Below are 15,022 nucleotides of genomic sequence, written 5' to 3' on the forward strand. Positions count from 1 at the left end.
TTTATCTTACAACCCCAAGCTGATAATAATTTATGCTGAGTCTTACCATCACTGTCACCTTAGAGTTGAAGGAATATATTTACCTGAAAAATTAGTATATGCGCTGAGAACAAATGCATTGATACATTGCTTGGTGTATACAGTGTAACCTCATAGATTATATATTAGATGGATTACCCCTAATCAAAAGCCTTGATGGTGGAAATGATGTAGAAACAGGAGCCAGTGAAGCTGGGAGACATGGTGGGGAAAGAGACAGAGTAGGACAGAGGTACTTTGGAGAAGAAAAATGTCTAATAAATGTTATGCTCTTTCTTGCACAGTGTGTGAGATTTCTCCCTTCTCAACCTTCCTTTCAGACTTTTGGTAAAGATAACATTTAAAGGGTTTTTCTTTCCTTAATCATTTTGGCCTAGATGTGTAGATAAATAATCTCAAAATAATTATAATGCTGCATAAAATACCAAAAATATTTTCTTTACAATGAATGGTCGAGTTGGGGGCAACTGAGAGGAATACTAGAGGACAGTACCCACAAGGACAAAAAAGAAATGCCCCATAGGGTTTCCAAGGAGTGGCTGGTGGATTTGAACTGATGGCTTTTTGGTTAGCAGCAGAGCTCTTAACTACTGTGCCACCGGGGTTCCACACAGACATATAGTGGTGACTATTTCATTGAGGGAAACCCTGGAGGCATAGTGGTTAAGAGCTACAGCTGCTAACCAAAAGGTTGGCATTTCGAATCCACCAGTTGCGCCTTTAAAATCCTATACGGCAGTTCTACTCTGTCCTGTAGGGTCAGTATGAGTCGGAATCAACTCCATGATGACAGGTATTATATATACTGTATGTCGGTAGTGTTCCTAGGCATTTGACAGAAGAGGATGCAAATCAAAACTAGAGAAATGAACCATAAACCCAAGCCTGGTCCTGAAATGATTCCATGTATTATGAGCTCAAAAGAGTAGAAAATTAGTAAACACATGAAGAAAAACACCCCAATCATAAAACGTTAACAAAAACAGTATCAGATTTATACACAGAAATCTGCAGGGGCGGAAGTAATCAGATATAAAATATAAAATAAGTTTTTAAATATGTGTTAAAATAAATAGAAGGAGATTTGGAATTTATCATGAATGAATATGTACCAAAAATAATTAAGCAAATTTGAGAAAGAACCCAGTAGAACTTGTAAAAATTAAATGTATATTAATTAAATTAGAAATTCAATGAACTAAAACATAGCTAAGGACAAACAACTAAGTGGAATATTCGTGAATTGGTTAGCAAACTTGAAAAATATTTTCCAAATAGCTGCACACAGAAAAAGAGACCTAAAGCCTAGTGAGAAAGGATAGTGATCTGGAAGAGAGTGGAGACATTCTAATATATATGTCTAATCAGGCTGTCATAAGGGACAATGGAGGGAATGTGGAAAAGGCAATATTTAGAACGATAATGTCTGAAAATATTTAGAATTGCTCTAAGATATCCAGGCTTAGTTAGCAAGCCTGATGAACCCAAAATGAAATAATAAAAAGAAATTAAAAAACTTAGAAAAATTGAAGCTAACTGCCAACAGTAACTGTAGAGAGAGAACATTAAATGCCATGAAATAGAAAAGATGGATAGCCCACAAAATGCCAAATACACTGATAGCAAATTTCCTAAAATAATATGAAGTCAGAATAAACGGGAATGTTACCTTACACATAGTTTTCAGTACAGAAGTGTATACCTATCAAAGTAATCTTTCAGTAATCATAACTGTATTTTCAGACAAACAAAAGCTGAGAGAATTTATTGCCAACAGACCTTAACTAAAAGAACTTCCAAATATGTACCCATTAAAGGAGAAAAATCAACTGATCAAGGAATTTTGAGATACTAGAATTAAACAGAAACCAATAAATAAATGTGTGAGTAAATCTAAACAAATTCTGATTTCATAAAAGATTAAAAATTAAAGCTAGTACTAAAATATAAAAATTTCTATATACAGCCAATATACAATTGTTCTCTATATGCCTGGAGCAGCAGAGGAAGAAGGAGACCCAGGTACGGGAGAAGGAACTGGGCTGTAGGGCTAACTGCCTCCATGAACTCCTGCTTCCTTACTCATGATACCAGAAGAACTGGATGGTGCCCAGCCTCCATTACTGAAAGTCTCAGTCAAGGGATCAATAGGTAACTCCTGATCAAAAGCGGAAAGATGTGGAACAGAATTTTTTAAATTCCTGCAGAATTCAGGCTTACTGAATCTACTGAGATTAGAGGAACCTCTGAATCTATTGCTCTGAGAAAATCTTCAAACCATGAACTGAAATTATCCTTCTAAGTCATCTTTAAACTAAACAACCATTTAGCTGTATTAGTAAAGGATATTCTCCATGAGTGTTGCACTCTTTTAAAGTGGTATCTACGTGAGATTAAACCGTCAACCGTAACTCTAAAGCATTGATGAGAGGTTTAGGGAGTAATGAGTCTAAGTCAATAGTGGTGAAACAATATGGGTAAAGACAGAATGGTGATACAATGTGAAGAATAACCAATGTTACTGAGGTGTACATGCAGAAATTGAAGAATGGGTGTATATTCTGGTGTGTATATTTTCACCAAAATTAAAATAGAAAAAAAAATGGGCAGAGGATTTCAATAGACATTTCTCTAAAGAAGTTATACAAATGGCCAACAAACACTTGAAAAGATGCTCAACATCATTAGTCATTAAGAAAACATAAATAAAAACTTCTATGAGGTATCACTTCACATCCACTAGTGTGGGTGGCCATAATTAAAAAAGAAAAGGAAAGTAAGAAGTTTTTGCTAGGATGTGGAGAAATTGGAACCCTCATAAATTGCTGATGGGAATGCAAAATGGTTCAGCCACTGTGGAAAAAATTTTGGGTGTCCCTCAAAAGTTAAACATAAAATTCAATATAACCCTGCAATTCCACTTTTAGATATATACCCAAAATAATTTAAAACAGGTGCTGTAATAAGTTAAGCCCTGGTGGCATAGTGGTGAAGAGCTCAGCTGCTAACCAAAAGGTCATCAGTTCAAATCCACCAACAGCTCCTAGGGAATTCTGTGGGGCAGTTCTACTCTGTCCTGTAGCGTTGCCATGAGTCGGAATTGACTCAACAGCAACAGACTTTAATAAGTACATGTACATTACATGTGTGTTCATAGCAGCACTATTCATAATAGCCAAAAGGTGGAAGCAGCCCAAGTGTGTATCAACGAATGAATGGATAAACAAACTGCGGTATGTGCACACAATGGAATATTATTGAGCCATAAAAAGAAATTGAACACTGACACGCTGCAACATGGATGATCCTCAAAAGCATTATGTTAAGTGAAAGTAACAGTCACAAAATGTCACATACATGGTCCCATTTATATGAAATATCCTGAATAGATAAATCTGTAGAGACAGAACACAAATTGGTGATTGCCAGGGGCTGGGAAGGGAGTGAATGGGTTAAAAAAAAAAAAAAAATTGAATGGGTAGAAACTGCTTAATGGGAAGGGGTTTTACTTTGGAGCGATAGAAATATTTTGGAACTAAATAATGGTGGTGGTTACACAAAATTGTGAATATACTAAATGCCACTGAAATGTTTACTTTAAAATGGTTAATTTTGTTATGTGAACTTCGATAAATTATTTTAAAAACAGTAATTTAAAATAGTAATTTAATAGTAATTAAAATAGTAATTTTTAAAAAATATAAACAGAATAATTTAAAATGTACAATAATAATTTTTTTTTTTTTTTATAATAGCTGAGTTTTATTGACCCCTTAATATGTGCCCCAGTCCCAGCTACTTGGTCCCTCAAAGTGTTTGGATGTGTCTAGGAAACTTCCAAGCTTTTGCTTTGGTCCATTTGCGCTGATTTCTCCTATATTTTGTGCTGTCCTTTCCTTCATCAAAGTTGACACTTGCCTACTATCTAGTTAGTGATTTCTGCTCCCCCTACCTCCCCACCCTAGTAAACATCAGAGAGTGCTCTCAAGGCTATAATTCTTTATGGAAGCAGATTGCCACATTTTTCTCCCATGGCGTGGCTGGTGGGTTTGAACCACCAACCTTTCCGTTAGCAGCTGAGCACTTAATCACTGTGCCGCCAGAGTTCCTTCATATTATCTTAGTTAAATATTAATTTGAGCAGTATTAAGCTACAAACAAAAATGAAATGTGCATTAACAATACTTTTTTCTGGGAAGTCAGCCAGGAGATGATATAAAAACTGTGTTATTAGAGTTTATTTAAGTAGGGAAAATATTATACATACTTTTACAGATATAAGAACAATTTTTAACTTACAGCTATTCTTAATTCAGTAGGTGCCTGGGTAGTGCAAGTGGTTAATCTCTCAACTACTCGCTGAAAGGTCGGCAGTACAAACTCACCCAGAGGTGCCTCAGAAGAAGGCCCTGGCTTCTGCGTCTGAAAGGTCACCGCCTTGAAATCCCCGTGGAGCAGTTCCACTCTGCACACATGGGGTGACCATGAAGCTGGAATCAACCTGATGGCAACTAACAACAACAGCAAATTCTCAAAGCAGATAATCTCAAGAGAATGTAGGAAAAAAAAATGTTCCCAAAGGGTAGATTCCTTAAGTTCAACAACTGGAGAAGCCATGTCGTTTCTCAAAGAATTCTAACCTAGCAGCGTATGCAATGTGATATTCAAACTCATCATTGTTTTACTTCCCAAGTAAACTCCATCTTTTCTGAAATAATCAAAGTACAAAAATCTCATGCATGCAATGCCTTTGCAAACATCCTAATCATTAACTATTTGCCCTAAACGACATTTGAATGTATATTGCACATAAAATTTTAGTCCCAGGAAAACGTTATAAGCAAATTCCTGCATACATTTTGAGTCTCCCACACACTCGTATATATACATATTAGTCTCATTATCTCAACTCATTCTCAATGTTCAAGAACTCACGTGTTTTTCTTTAGTCAAACGCTACAGCTCCTCACTCATCTCTGAATTCAATTCAGCTAACAATCCAGGAGAGCATTGATTTTTTCATATGGAACGGGTTTGTGTTAGGCTGCAGAAGAGTTACTGCATTACTGAAACTGTTTTTCATATTTTCTTACAATATTTACTACATTCCACATTTACAATAGAGTCTTCTATATTCCAGCTCTTTTAGAGCGTATGCTTTGCTCACATTTATTGTTATTTTTGTTCAGATCTAACTATACCCTGAAAAATATGGGCAGATCTTGCAAAACATTTCAGGAACTAGTGAGACTTTAATGGCTAAGAAATTAAAAAAAAAAAAAAAAAAACTAATCAAGTCCATAGACATTATGTTTTATTGTCTTCCTGAGTAGCCAGTATTTTATGTTAGTAAAATTTTGGTTACTAATTTAACAACTCTATTAAATTAACAGACTTGTGCAATTATCACCAAAACCACTTTTAGAAAATTATTTTTAGCCAAAACAGATTCCTTGTGCCCATTTGTAGCCATTCCCCATTCCCACCTCCAGTCCCAGGCAACCATAATCTACTATATCTATAGATTTGCCTTTTTTGGATATTTCTTATAAATAGAATCATACAGCATGTGGTCTTTGGTGATTTTCTCCATAAAAACGTAATGTTTTCAAGGTTTGTCTATGTCATAGCATATATCAGAACCTGATTCCTTTTTACTGCCAAATAATATTGCATGGAGTGGATGTACCAAATTATGTCTATTCACTCACTAGTTGATAGACATTGATCGTTTCCACTTTTTGGTTATTTAAAACATCTTCTTGATATATAATATATAGTTGCCAATGGTATTTATAAATTCTGTTATGATACTCTGCCTTGCTACATAGAAAGAGACATTTAATTGGATTAAAAAATATGTAATAAAGCATTTGAATGGAATCTACTAAACTAGAGAAATGGTGGTCAATGCTGGCTTCATATTAGAATCACCCAAGAAACTGTTAAAACCTGAAGCCTAAGGTCTACTCCAGAAATTCTAATTTAGTTGAACTAGGGATCAGCCAGGGAATCTGAATTTTATAAACACACCTAAGGTGACTTGAATATGGAGTCATGCTTGACAACCATTATTCTCAAATTTTGTTTTTTTAACATGGCTTCTGATTTGACTGAATGTTTAAAATATGTACATACATGTCTCCAGAATGTAGCTTGGGATACTCCAAAGCTCCTTTACATGTTTGGGTTATAAGGAATGGAAAAACCAGTCAGATGGAGAACAACTTGAGATCGGAGAGGGGCCAGGAAAATATTGGGCTCTCAGCCTGTCGGTTAACCACCTTATAGTGAGCTTTGTGCCTTGTATAGGTTTTATCTCTGAGGAATGAAATAATCTCTCCCATCTATGCAAGTCAGACCAATACTGAATGCAGTTGAAAACAATGACTAATAAAAAATTCTTAGCATTTCTCAGTAAATGAGCTTTATAGGGGAAAAAAAACTTTAAATCTTGGATTTTTGAGTCCTTCCTATCTGTCAGGCATCAGCTTAAATAACCCCTCCTGGGTGAAGCTTTCTGACCTCCCAGTATAAAGTTGCTGCCCAGCCACTGCCTGTAATGTTACCTGATTTTTAAAAATTTCTTATATCATTTATTTCTTCATGAATATTTTAGTTTATTCATTTACATGTTTACTGTCTTCCTGAAATGTAAACTCCAGGAGAGAAGGGTTTCTTTCTGTCTTGTCTACCACTATTTCCTCAACGTTGTTAAAAAAAAAATACCAGCTGAGTGAATATACATGATTGGTTCTCATTTCCTGTCAATAAGAGTAAGAAAGTGTTGGTTTATCTCATGCTGGCCTATCCGGGAGTAGAGTAGCTATACCTTTAAGATATAATTTTCATCACTGCTTTTGTCTGTGTTCCTGGAAGTGTTCACTCTGGCTCTGGTGATTAGGCTAAAATTCATTTGCCATAAATCATTACTGATGGGGCTGTAATTGTGATCTCATACGTACTGAAAAAGTCCTTTTTACCAGGAAAGACAAATATGTCTGGCCATTTAGCCCAATTACTTGGCATCTTTTCACGCTTTCCCTTGTTTCCAGTGGATTAATACACCACTGAAATGCTTTCAGATTTTCTGCTCAGTACCACTTGGAAGAGAAAGGAGAAAACTGAAGACAAGCCACATTGGGAACTATTTGACATCTGAAAGTTCAAATAGTTGGAGTTAGAACTCTAATTTTACTTAGAAAATCTTGTTAAAAACCAGCATTAGATAGCTTTGAACTTTTCGAAAGTCAATAGGCAATAATAATAATGATAATAATAATTACAATTACTACTTGTATAGTATTCATTCTCTATGGGGTACTCATCAAGGGGCTACATACACATTAAAAAAAACTCATCTTAATATAAACAACTACAGTATGAACAGTTGGTAAAGTTAGTATTATTGTACATGCCAAGGTCACACAATTAATGAGGGTCTGAGACAGTCTGGATTCAGGATCTGTATTCTGAACTGCTCCATTGGTTTTAGACAGGGTTTTGATCAGATCTTCTATAGAGTGGCAGAGAGAGGTGCATCCATCCCATGTTGGAACAGGAGGAGATAACTCTGAAAGACAAGACAGCAGTTCAATGTGGTCGTAGGCATAATAGATTCCAACTTAGAAGAAAAGTGGATGGTGGAGAATGGGGGACAGGTTAATGACAGCTGAGACAGAAAATTGGGGAGGGGGAGAAGAAAGATGAGATGTGCGTAGTCGTAAATAATCTATATACTGAAAACTGTTTTAAGTCAAATAGAAATAACTATATAGGGAGATAAGGAGGGGAGGTGTGTGGTGATGTGAAATAGCAAATCTTTCAAAGTAGAGGGCTGAAGAGTCCTGTCTAAATGTGATTTAAAGAGAGTAGTATAAGCACATTAATCTAGAAACCTTTTATTAAACTCTGAAAGAAATAGCTAACAGTCTTCATAAAAGTTTTCATTTTGGGGTGTTGCACTTTGGGAAGGGAATGAGTGGAACTGGGAATTGATATTTATTAAAAGGCTTTTTTGTACTATTTGATTTTATCACTATATATATCATTTTAAAATACACATTAATATATTCAATGACAGCATGATTGCTGTAAAACTGGTAAAAATATGTTTATTTCAAAATATATACACATTGTAAATAATGCTATAAATATTCATAGGCCTTTTGGAAAGCTATATAGCAGTACCACTATGAAAAGACAAAAAATACATTCATGAACTCATCTAGCTAATCCATTTCCGGGAATCTATTCTAGGAAAATTATCATAATTATGAAAATACCTTGGCATTCAGAAGGTTATAGCCTGATAATCTATAATAATAAAAAATTACAAATAATTTAAATACCCTAATTTTTTTTCTTTTTATATTTTTATTGTGTTTTAAGTGAAACTTTACAAATCAAGTCAGTCTCTCATACAAAATCTTATATACACCTTTGCTATATACTCCTACTTGCTTTCGCCCTAATGAGGCAGCACATTCCTTCTCTCTACCCTGTGTTTCTGTGTCCGTTCAACGAGTTTCTGTCCCCCTCGGCCTTTACATCTCCCCTCCAGACAAGAGCAGCCCACATAGTTTCATATGTCTACTTGATCCAAGAAGCCCACTCCTCACTCATATCATTTTCTGTCTTACAGTCCAGCCCAATCCCTGTCTGAAGAGTTGGCTTCGGGAATGGTTCCCATCTTGGGCTAACAGAAGGTCTGGGGACCGTGACCTCTGGGGTCATTCTAGCCTCAGTCAGACCATTAAGTCTGTTCTTTTTATGAGATTTTGGGGTCTGAATCCCACTGCTCTCCTGCTCCTTCAGGGATTCTCTGTTGTGCTCCCTGTCATGGCAGTCATCATTTGTAGCCAAGCACCATCTAGTTCTTCTGGTCTCAGGCTGATGTAGTCTTTCATTTATGTGGCCCATTCTGACTCTTGGGCTCATATTTACCTTGTGTCTTTGATGTTCTTCATTCTCCTTTGCTCCATGTGGGTCGAGACCAATTGTTGCATCTTAGGTGGTCGCTTGCTAGTGTTTAAGACCCCAGACGTAACTCTCCAAAATGGGATGTAGAGTGTTTTCTTAATAGTTTTTATTATCCCAATTGACCTAGATGTGCCCTGAAACCATGGTCCACGAACCCCTGCCCCAGCTACGCTGGCCTTCAAAACGTTCAGTTTATTCAGGAAACTTCTTTGTTTTTGGTATAGTCCAGTTGTGCTGACCTCTCCTGTGTTGTGTGTTGACCTTCTCTTTACCTAAACTAGTTCTTGTCTACTATCTAATTAGTGAATCCCCCTTACCCTCTTTCCCTCCCTCCCTCTTCTCATAACCATCAAAGAATATTTTCTTCTCTGTTTAAAGTATTTCTTGGGTTCTTATAATAGTGATCTCATATAATATTTGTCCTTTTGCTACTAATTTCACTCAGCTTAATGACTTCCAGATTCCTCCATGTTGTGAAATGTTTCACAGATTCATCGTTTTTTATCAATGCATAGTATTCCATTGTGTGAATATACCATAATTTATCCATTCATCCATTGATGGACACCTTGGTTGCTTCCATCTTTTCACTATTGTAAACAGTGCTACAAGGAACATAGGTGTGCATATATCTGTTTGTGTGATGGCTCTTACTTCTCTAGGATATATTCTAAGCAGTGGGATTGCTATATCCTATGGTAGTTCTATTTCTAGCTTTTTAAGGAAGTGCTAAGTCAATCTCCAAAATGCTTGTACCATTTTACATACCTACCAGCAGTGCATAAGTGTTCCAGTCACTCCACAACCTCTCCAACATTTATTATTTTGTGTTTTTTGGATTAATGTCAGCTTTGATGGAGTGAGATGGAATCTCGTTGTAGTTTTGATTTGCATTTCTCTAATGGCTAATGATGCTGAGCATTTCCTCATGGATCTGTTAGCTACCTGAAGGTCTTCTTTAGTGAAGTGTCTGTTCATATCCTTTGCCCATTTTTTAATAGGATTATTTGTCTTTTTGTTGTTGAGTTTTTGCAGTATCATGAAGGTTTTAGAGATCAAGCGCTGATTAGAAATGTCATAGCTAAAAACTTTTTCCCAGTCTGTAGGTAATCTTTTACTCTTTTGATGAAATCTTTGGATGAGCATAGGTGTTTGACCTTTAGGAGCTCCCAGTTATCTAATTTCTCTTTTGCTGTTTTTCCAGTTCTAGTAATGTTTTGTATAGTGTTTATGCCATGTATTAGGGCTCCTAGTGTTGTTCCTATTTTTTTCTTCCATGAACTTTATCGTTTTAAATTTTATATTAAGGTCTCTGATACATTTTGAGTTCATTTTTGTGCATGGTGTGAGGTATGGGTCTTGTTTCATTTTTTTGCAGATGGATATCCAGTTATGCCAGCACCATTTGTTAAAGAGACTGTCTTTTCCCCCATTTAACTGACTTTGGGCTTTCATCAAATATTGGTTGCTCATAAGTGGTTGGATTTCTGTCTGGATTCTCAATTCTGTTCCATTGGTCTATGTATCTGTTGTTGTACTAGTACCAGGCTGTTTTGACTACCATGGTGGTATAATGTGTTCTAAAATTAGGTAGTGTGAGGCCTCCCACTTTGTTCTTTTTCAGTAATGCTTTACTCATCTGGGGCCTCTTTCTTTTCCATATGAAATTGGTGATTTGTTTCTCCATCTCATTAAAAAAAGTCACTGGTATTTGGATCAGGATTGCATTGTATCTATCCATCACTTTGGGCAGAATAGACGTTTTTACAACGTTGAGTCTTCCTATCCATGAGCAAGGTATGTATTTCCACTTATGTAGGTCTCTTTTGGTTTCTAGCAGTAATATCTTGTAGTTTTCTTTGTATAGGTCTTTTACGTCTCTGGTAAGATTTATACCTAAGTACTTTACCTTCTTAGGGGCTATTGTAAATGGTATTGATTTGGTGATTTCCTCTTCGTCACTCTCTTTGTTGGTGCAGAGGAATCTAATTGATTTACTTATGTTTATCTTGTATCCTGATGCTCTGCTGAACTCTTCTATTAGTTTCAGTAGTTTTCTTAAGGATTCTTTAGGTTTTTCTGTGTATAAGATCATGTCATCTGCAAATAGAGATATCTTCACTTCTTTGCCAATTTGGATGCCCTTTATTTCTTTATCTAGCCTTATACCTCTATCTAGGACCTCCAGCACAATGTTGAATAGAGTGGCGATAAAGGGGATCCTTGTCTGTTTCCTGTTCTCAGTGAGAATGTTTTCAGTCTCTCTCCCTTTAGGATGATGTTGGCTGTTGGCTTCGTATAAATGCCCTTTATAACATTTAGAAATTTTTCTTCTATTCCTATTTTGCTGAGAGCTTTCTTTTGTCATGAATGGGTGTTGGGCTTTGTCTAATGCCTTTTCTGTATCATTTAATAAGATCATGTGGTTCTTGTCTTTTGTTTTATTTATGTGATGGATTACATTGATTGTTTTTCTTATGTCGAACCATCCCTGCATACCTGATATGAATCCCACTTGGTAGTGGTGAATTATTTTTTTGATATGTTGTTGAATTCTATTGGCTAGAATTTTGTTGAGGATTTTTCATCTAAGTTCAAAAGGGGTATAAGTCTGCAATTTTCTTTTTTTGTGGTGTCTTTACCTGGTTTGAGTATTAAGGTTGTACTGGCTTCATAAAATGAGTTTGGGAGGATTCCATCCTTTTTTATGCACTGAAATACCTTTGGTAGTAGTGATGTTAACTCTTCACTGAAAGTTTTGTAGAATTCTCCAGTGAGGCTGTCAGGGTCAGGACTTTTGTTGGTTGGGAGTTTTTTGATTACTTTTTCAATCTCTTCTTTTGTTATAGGTTTATTTAGTTGTTCTGTCTCTGTGCTAGTTTAGGTAGTAGTGTCTTTCTAGAAATTTGCCCATTTCCTCTAGGTTTTCAAATTTGTCAGAGTACATCTTTTCATAGTAATCGTTTAAGATTCTTTTAATTTCAGTTGGGTCTGTTGTGATATCGCCCATCTCATTTCTTATTTGGGCTATTTGCTTCATCTCCTGTTTTTCTTTATTCAGTCTGGCCAGTGGTTTATCGATTTTGTTAATCTTTTTGAAGAACCAGCTTTTGGTCTTGTTAATTCTTCCAATTGTTTTTCTGTTTTCTATTTCATTTAATTCTGCTCTAATTTTTATTATTTGCTTTCTTCTGCTGCCTGAAGGTTTCTTCTGTTGCTCTCTTTCCATTTGTTCAAGTTGTAGGAATATTTCTTTGATTTCGGCCTTTTCTTCTTTTTGTATGTGTGCATTTATTGATAAAAATTGACTTCTGTGCACTGCTTTCACTGTGTCCCAAAGTTCTGATTGGGAGTGTTTTCATTCTCGTGGGTTCTATGAATTTTATTCTGTCCTTAATTTGTTCCATAATCCAATCGTTTTTGAGCAAAATGTTATTCAGTTTCCATGTGTTTGATTTCTTCTCCCTGATATTTTGTTATTGACTTCCAGTTTTATGGCTTTATGATCAGAGAGGTTGTTTTGTAATATTTTGATGTTTTGGATTCTGTTAAGGCTTGCTTTATTGCCTAATATGAGGTATATTCTAGAGAATGTTCCAAGTGCATTGGAAAAGAAAGTATACTTGTCTGCTGTTGGGTGGAGTGTTCTATATATGTCTATGAGGTCAAGTTGGTTAATTATGGCATTTAGCTCTTCCTTGTCTTTATTGAGCTTCTTTCTGGATGTTCTGTCCTTCGCCAAAAGTGGTGTGTTGAAGCTTCCTACTATTATTGTGAAACTCTCTACCTAACTTTGCACCAGATTTACCCAATGAAATGCATCTTTTGATTTCTTGACTGCTGCTTCCATGGCTGTTGATTGTGGATCCAAGTAAAATGAAATCTTTGACAACTTCAATCTTTTCTCCGTTTATCATGATGTTGCTCATTGGTCCAGTTGTGAGGATTTTTGTTTTCTTTATGTTGAGGTGCAATCCATGCTGAAGGCTATGGTCTTTGATCTTCATTAGTAAGTGCTTCAAGTCCTCTTCACTTTCAGCAAGCAAGGCTGTGTCATCTGCATAAGGCAGGTTGTTAATGAGTCTTCCTCCAGTCCTCATGCCCCGTTGTTCGTATAGTCCAGGTTCTCGGATTATTTGCTCAGCATACAGATTAAATAGTTATGGTGAAAGAACACAACCCTGACGTACACCTTTCCTGACTTTAAACCAATCAGTATCCCCTTGTTCTGTCTGAACAACTGCTTCTTGATCTATGTAAAGTTTCCTCATGAGCACAATTAAGTGTTCTGGAATTCTCATTCTTCGCAATGTTATCTGTAATTTGTTATGATCCACACAGTCGAATGCCTTTGTGTAGTCAATAAAACACAGGTAAACATTCTTCTGGTATTCTCTGCTTTCAGGTATATTATCCCTTGAATCATTTTATAGTGTCCTTCCTTATCCCTTGTGGTAGATTTAAGTTTGAAGTCTGTTTTGTCAGAAATTAGTATAACCACTCCTCTTCTTTTTTTGATTGTTGTTTGTTTGATATATATTTTTCCATCCTTTGAATTTTAGTTTGTTTGTGTCTTTAAGTCTAAGGTGTGTCTCTTGTAGGCCGCATATAGCTGGATTGTGTTTTTTTATTCATTCTGCCACTCTCTGTCTTTTTATTGGTGCATTTAGTTTATTTACATTTACCGTGATTATAGATAGGTATGAGTTTAGTGCTGTCATTTTGGTGCCTTTTTTTTGCGTCTTGTTGACAGTTTCATTTTTCCACTTACTTTTTTGTGCTGTTTTTCTTTGTAAATTGTGTGTTCCTCTTTTTCATTGTAGTTGAATTTGTTTTTCCTGAGTGTTTATGGTTATCTTCTTTTTATTTTGAAGTGTAGGATTGTTAGTCTTCTTTGTGGTAACCTTAATATTTGCCTCTATTTTTCTAAGTGTAAACCTAACTTGTATCTCCCTATGTTGCCTTGGTTTCCCCTCCATGTGGAAGAGCTATGCCAACTTTATTTAGTCCCTCTTTTTTGATTTATTGTCATCTTTTACATAATGACATCACTGATTCCTTGTTTTGTGTGTTTTTTTAATCTCGATTTATTTTTGTTATTTCCCTATCTGAGTTGATATCTGGTTACTCTGTTCTGGGTTGTAGTATTGGGCTGATTTCTGATATTATTTGTTTTCTAGCCAGAGAATTCCCTTTAGTATTTCTTGTAGTTTTGGTTTGGCTTTTGCAAATTACCTAAGCTTCTGTTTATCTGTAAATGTCTTAATTTTGCCTTTACATTTGAGAGACAGTTTTGCTGGATATATGATTCTTGGCTGGCAGTTTTTCTCCTTCAATGCTTTATATATGTCATCCCATTGCCTTCTTGCCTGCATGGTTTCTGCCGAGCAGTCCAAACTTATTGATTCTCCTTTGTAGATGATTTTTTGCTTATCCCTGGGTGCTCTTAAAATTTTCTCTTTGTCATTGGTTTTGGCACATTTGATGATAATAAGTCTTGGTGACTTTCTTTTGGGATCTACCTTGTATGGGGTTCTGTGACCATCTTGGGTAGATAACCTTTCATCTTTCATGGTGTCAGGGAATTTTTCCGCCAACAAATCTTCAACAATTCTCTCTGTATTTTCTGTTATCCCTCCCTGTTCTGGTATTCCAGTCACTTGCAAGTTATTCTTCTTGATAGAGTCCCACATGATTCTTAGACTTTCTTCATTTTTTAAAAATTCTCTTACCTGATTTTTCTTTGAACATATTGTTGCCAAGTGTTTTATCTTCATTCTCACTAGTTCTGCCTTCCATTTCCTTAATTTTGCTCATCTTACTTTCTATTGAGTTGTCTAATTCTGTAATTTTATTGTTAATCTTCTGAATTTCTGATTGCTGTCTCTTTATGGATTCTTGCAGTTTATTAAATTTTCATTATGTTCTTGAATAATCCTTTTAATTTCTTCAACTGTTTTGTTTTGTTTTTATGTAGCCAAACAGGCTACTAGAGTGAGCT

Source organism: Loxodonta africana, chromosome 2, assembly GCF_030014295.1.
Source record: "Loxodonta africana isolate mLoxAfr1 chromosome 2, mLoxAfr1.hap2, whole genome shotgun sequence".
Classification (NCBI taxonomy): Eukaryota; Metazoa; Chordata; class Mammalia; order Proboscidea; family Elephantidae; genus Loxodonta; species Loxodonta africana.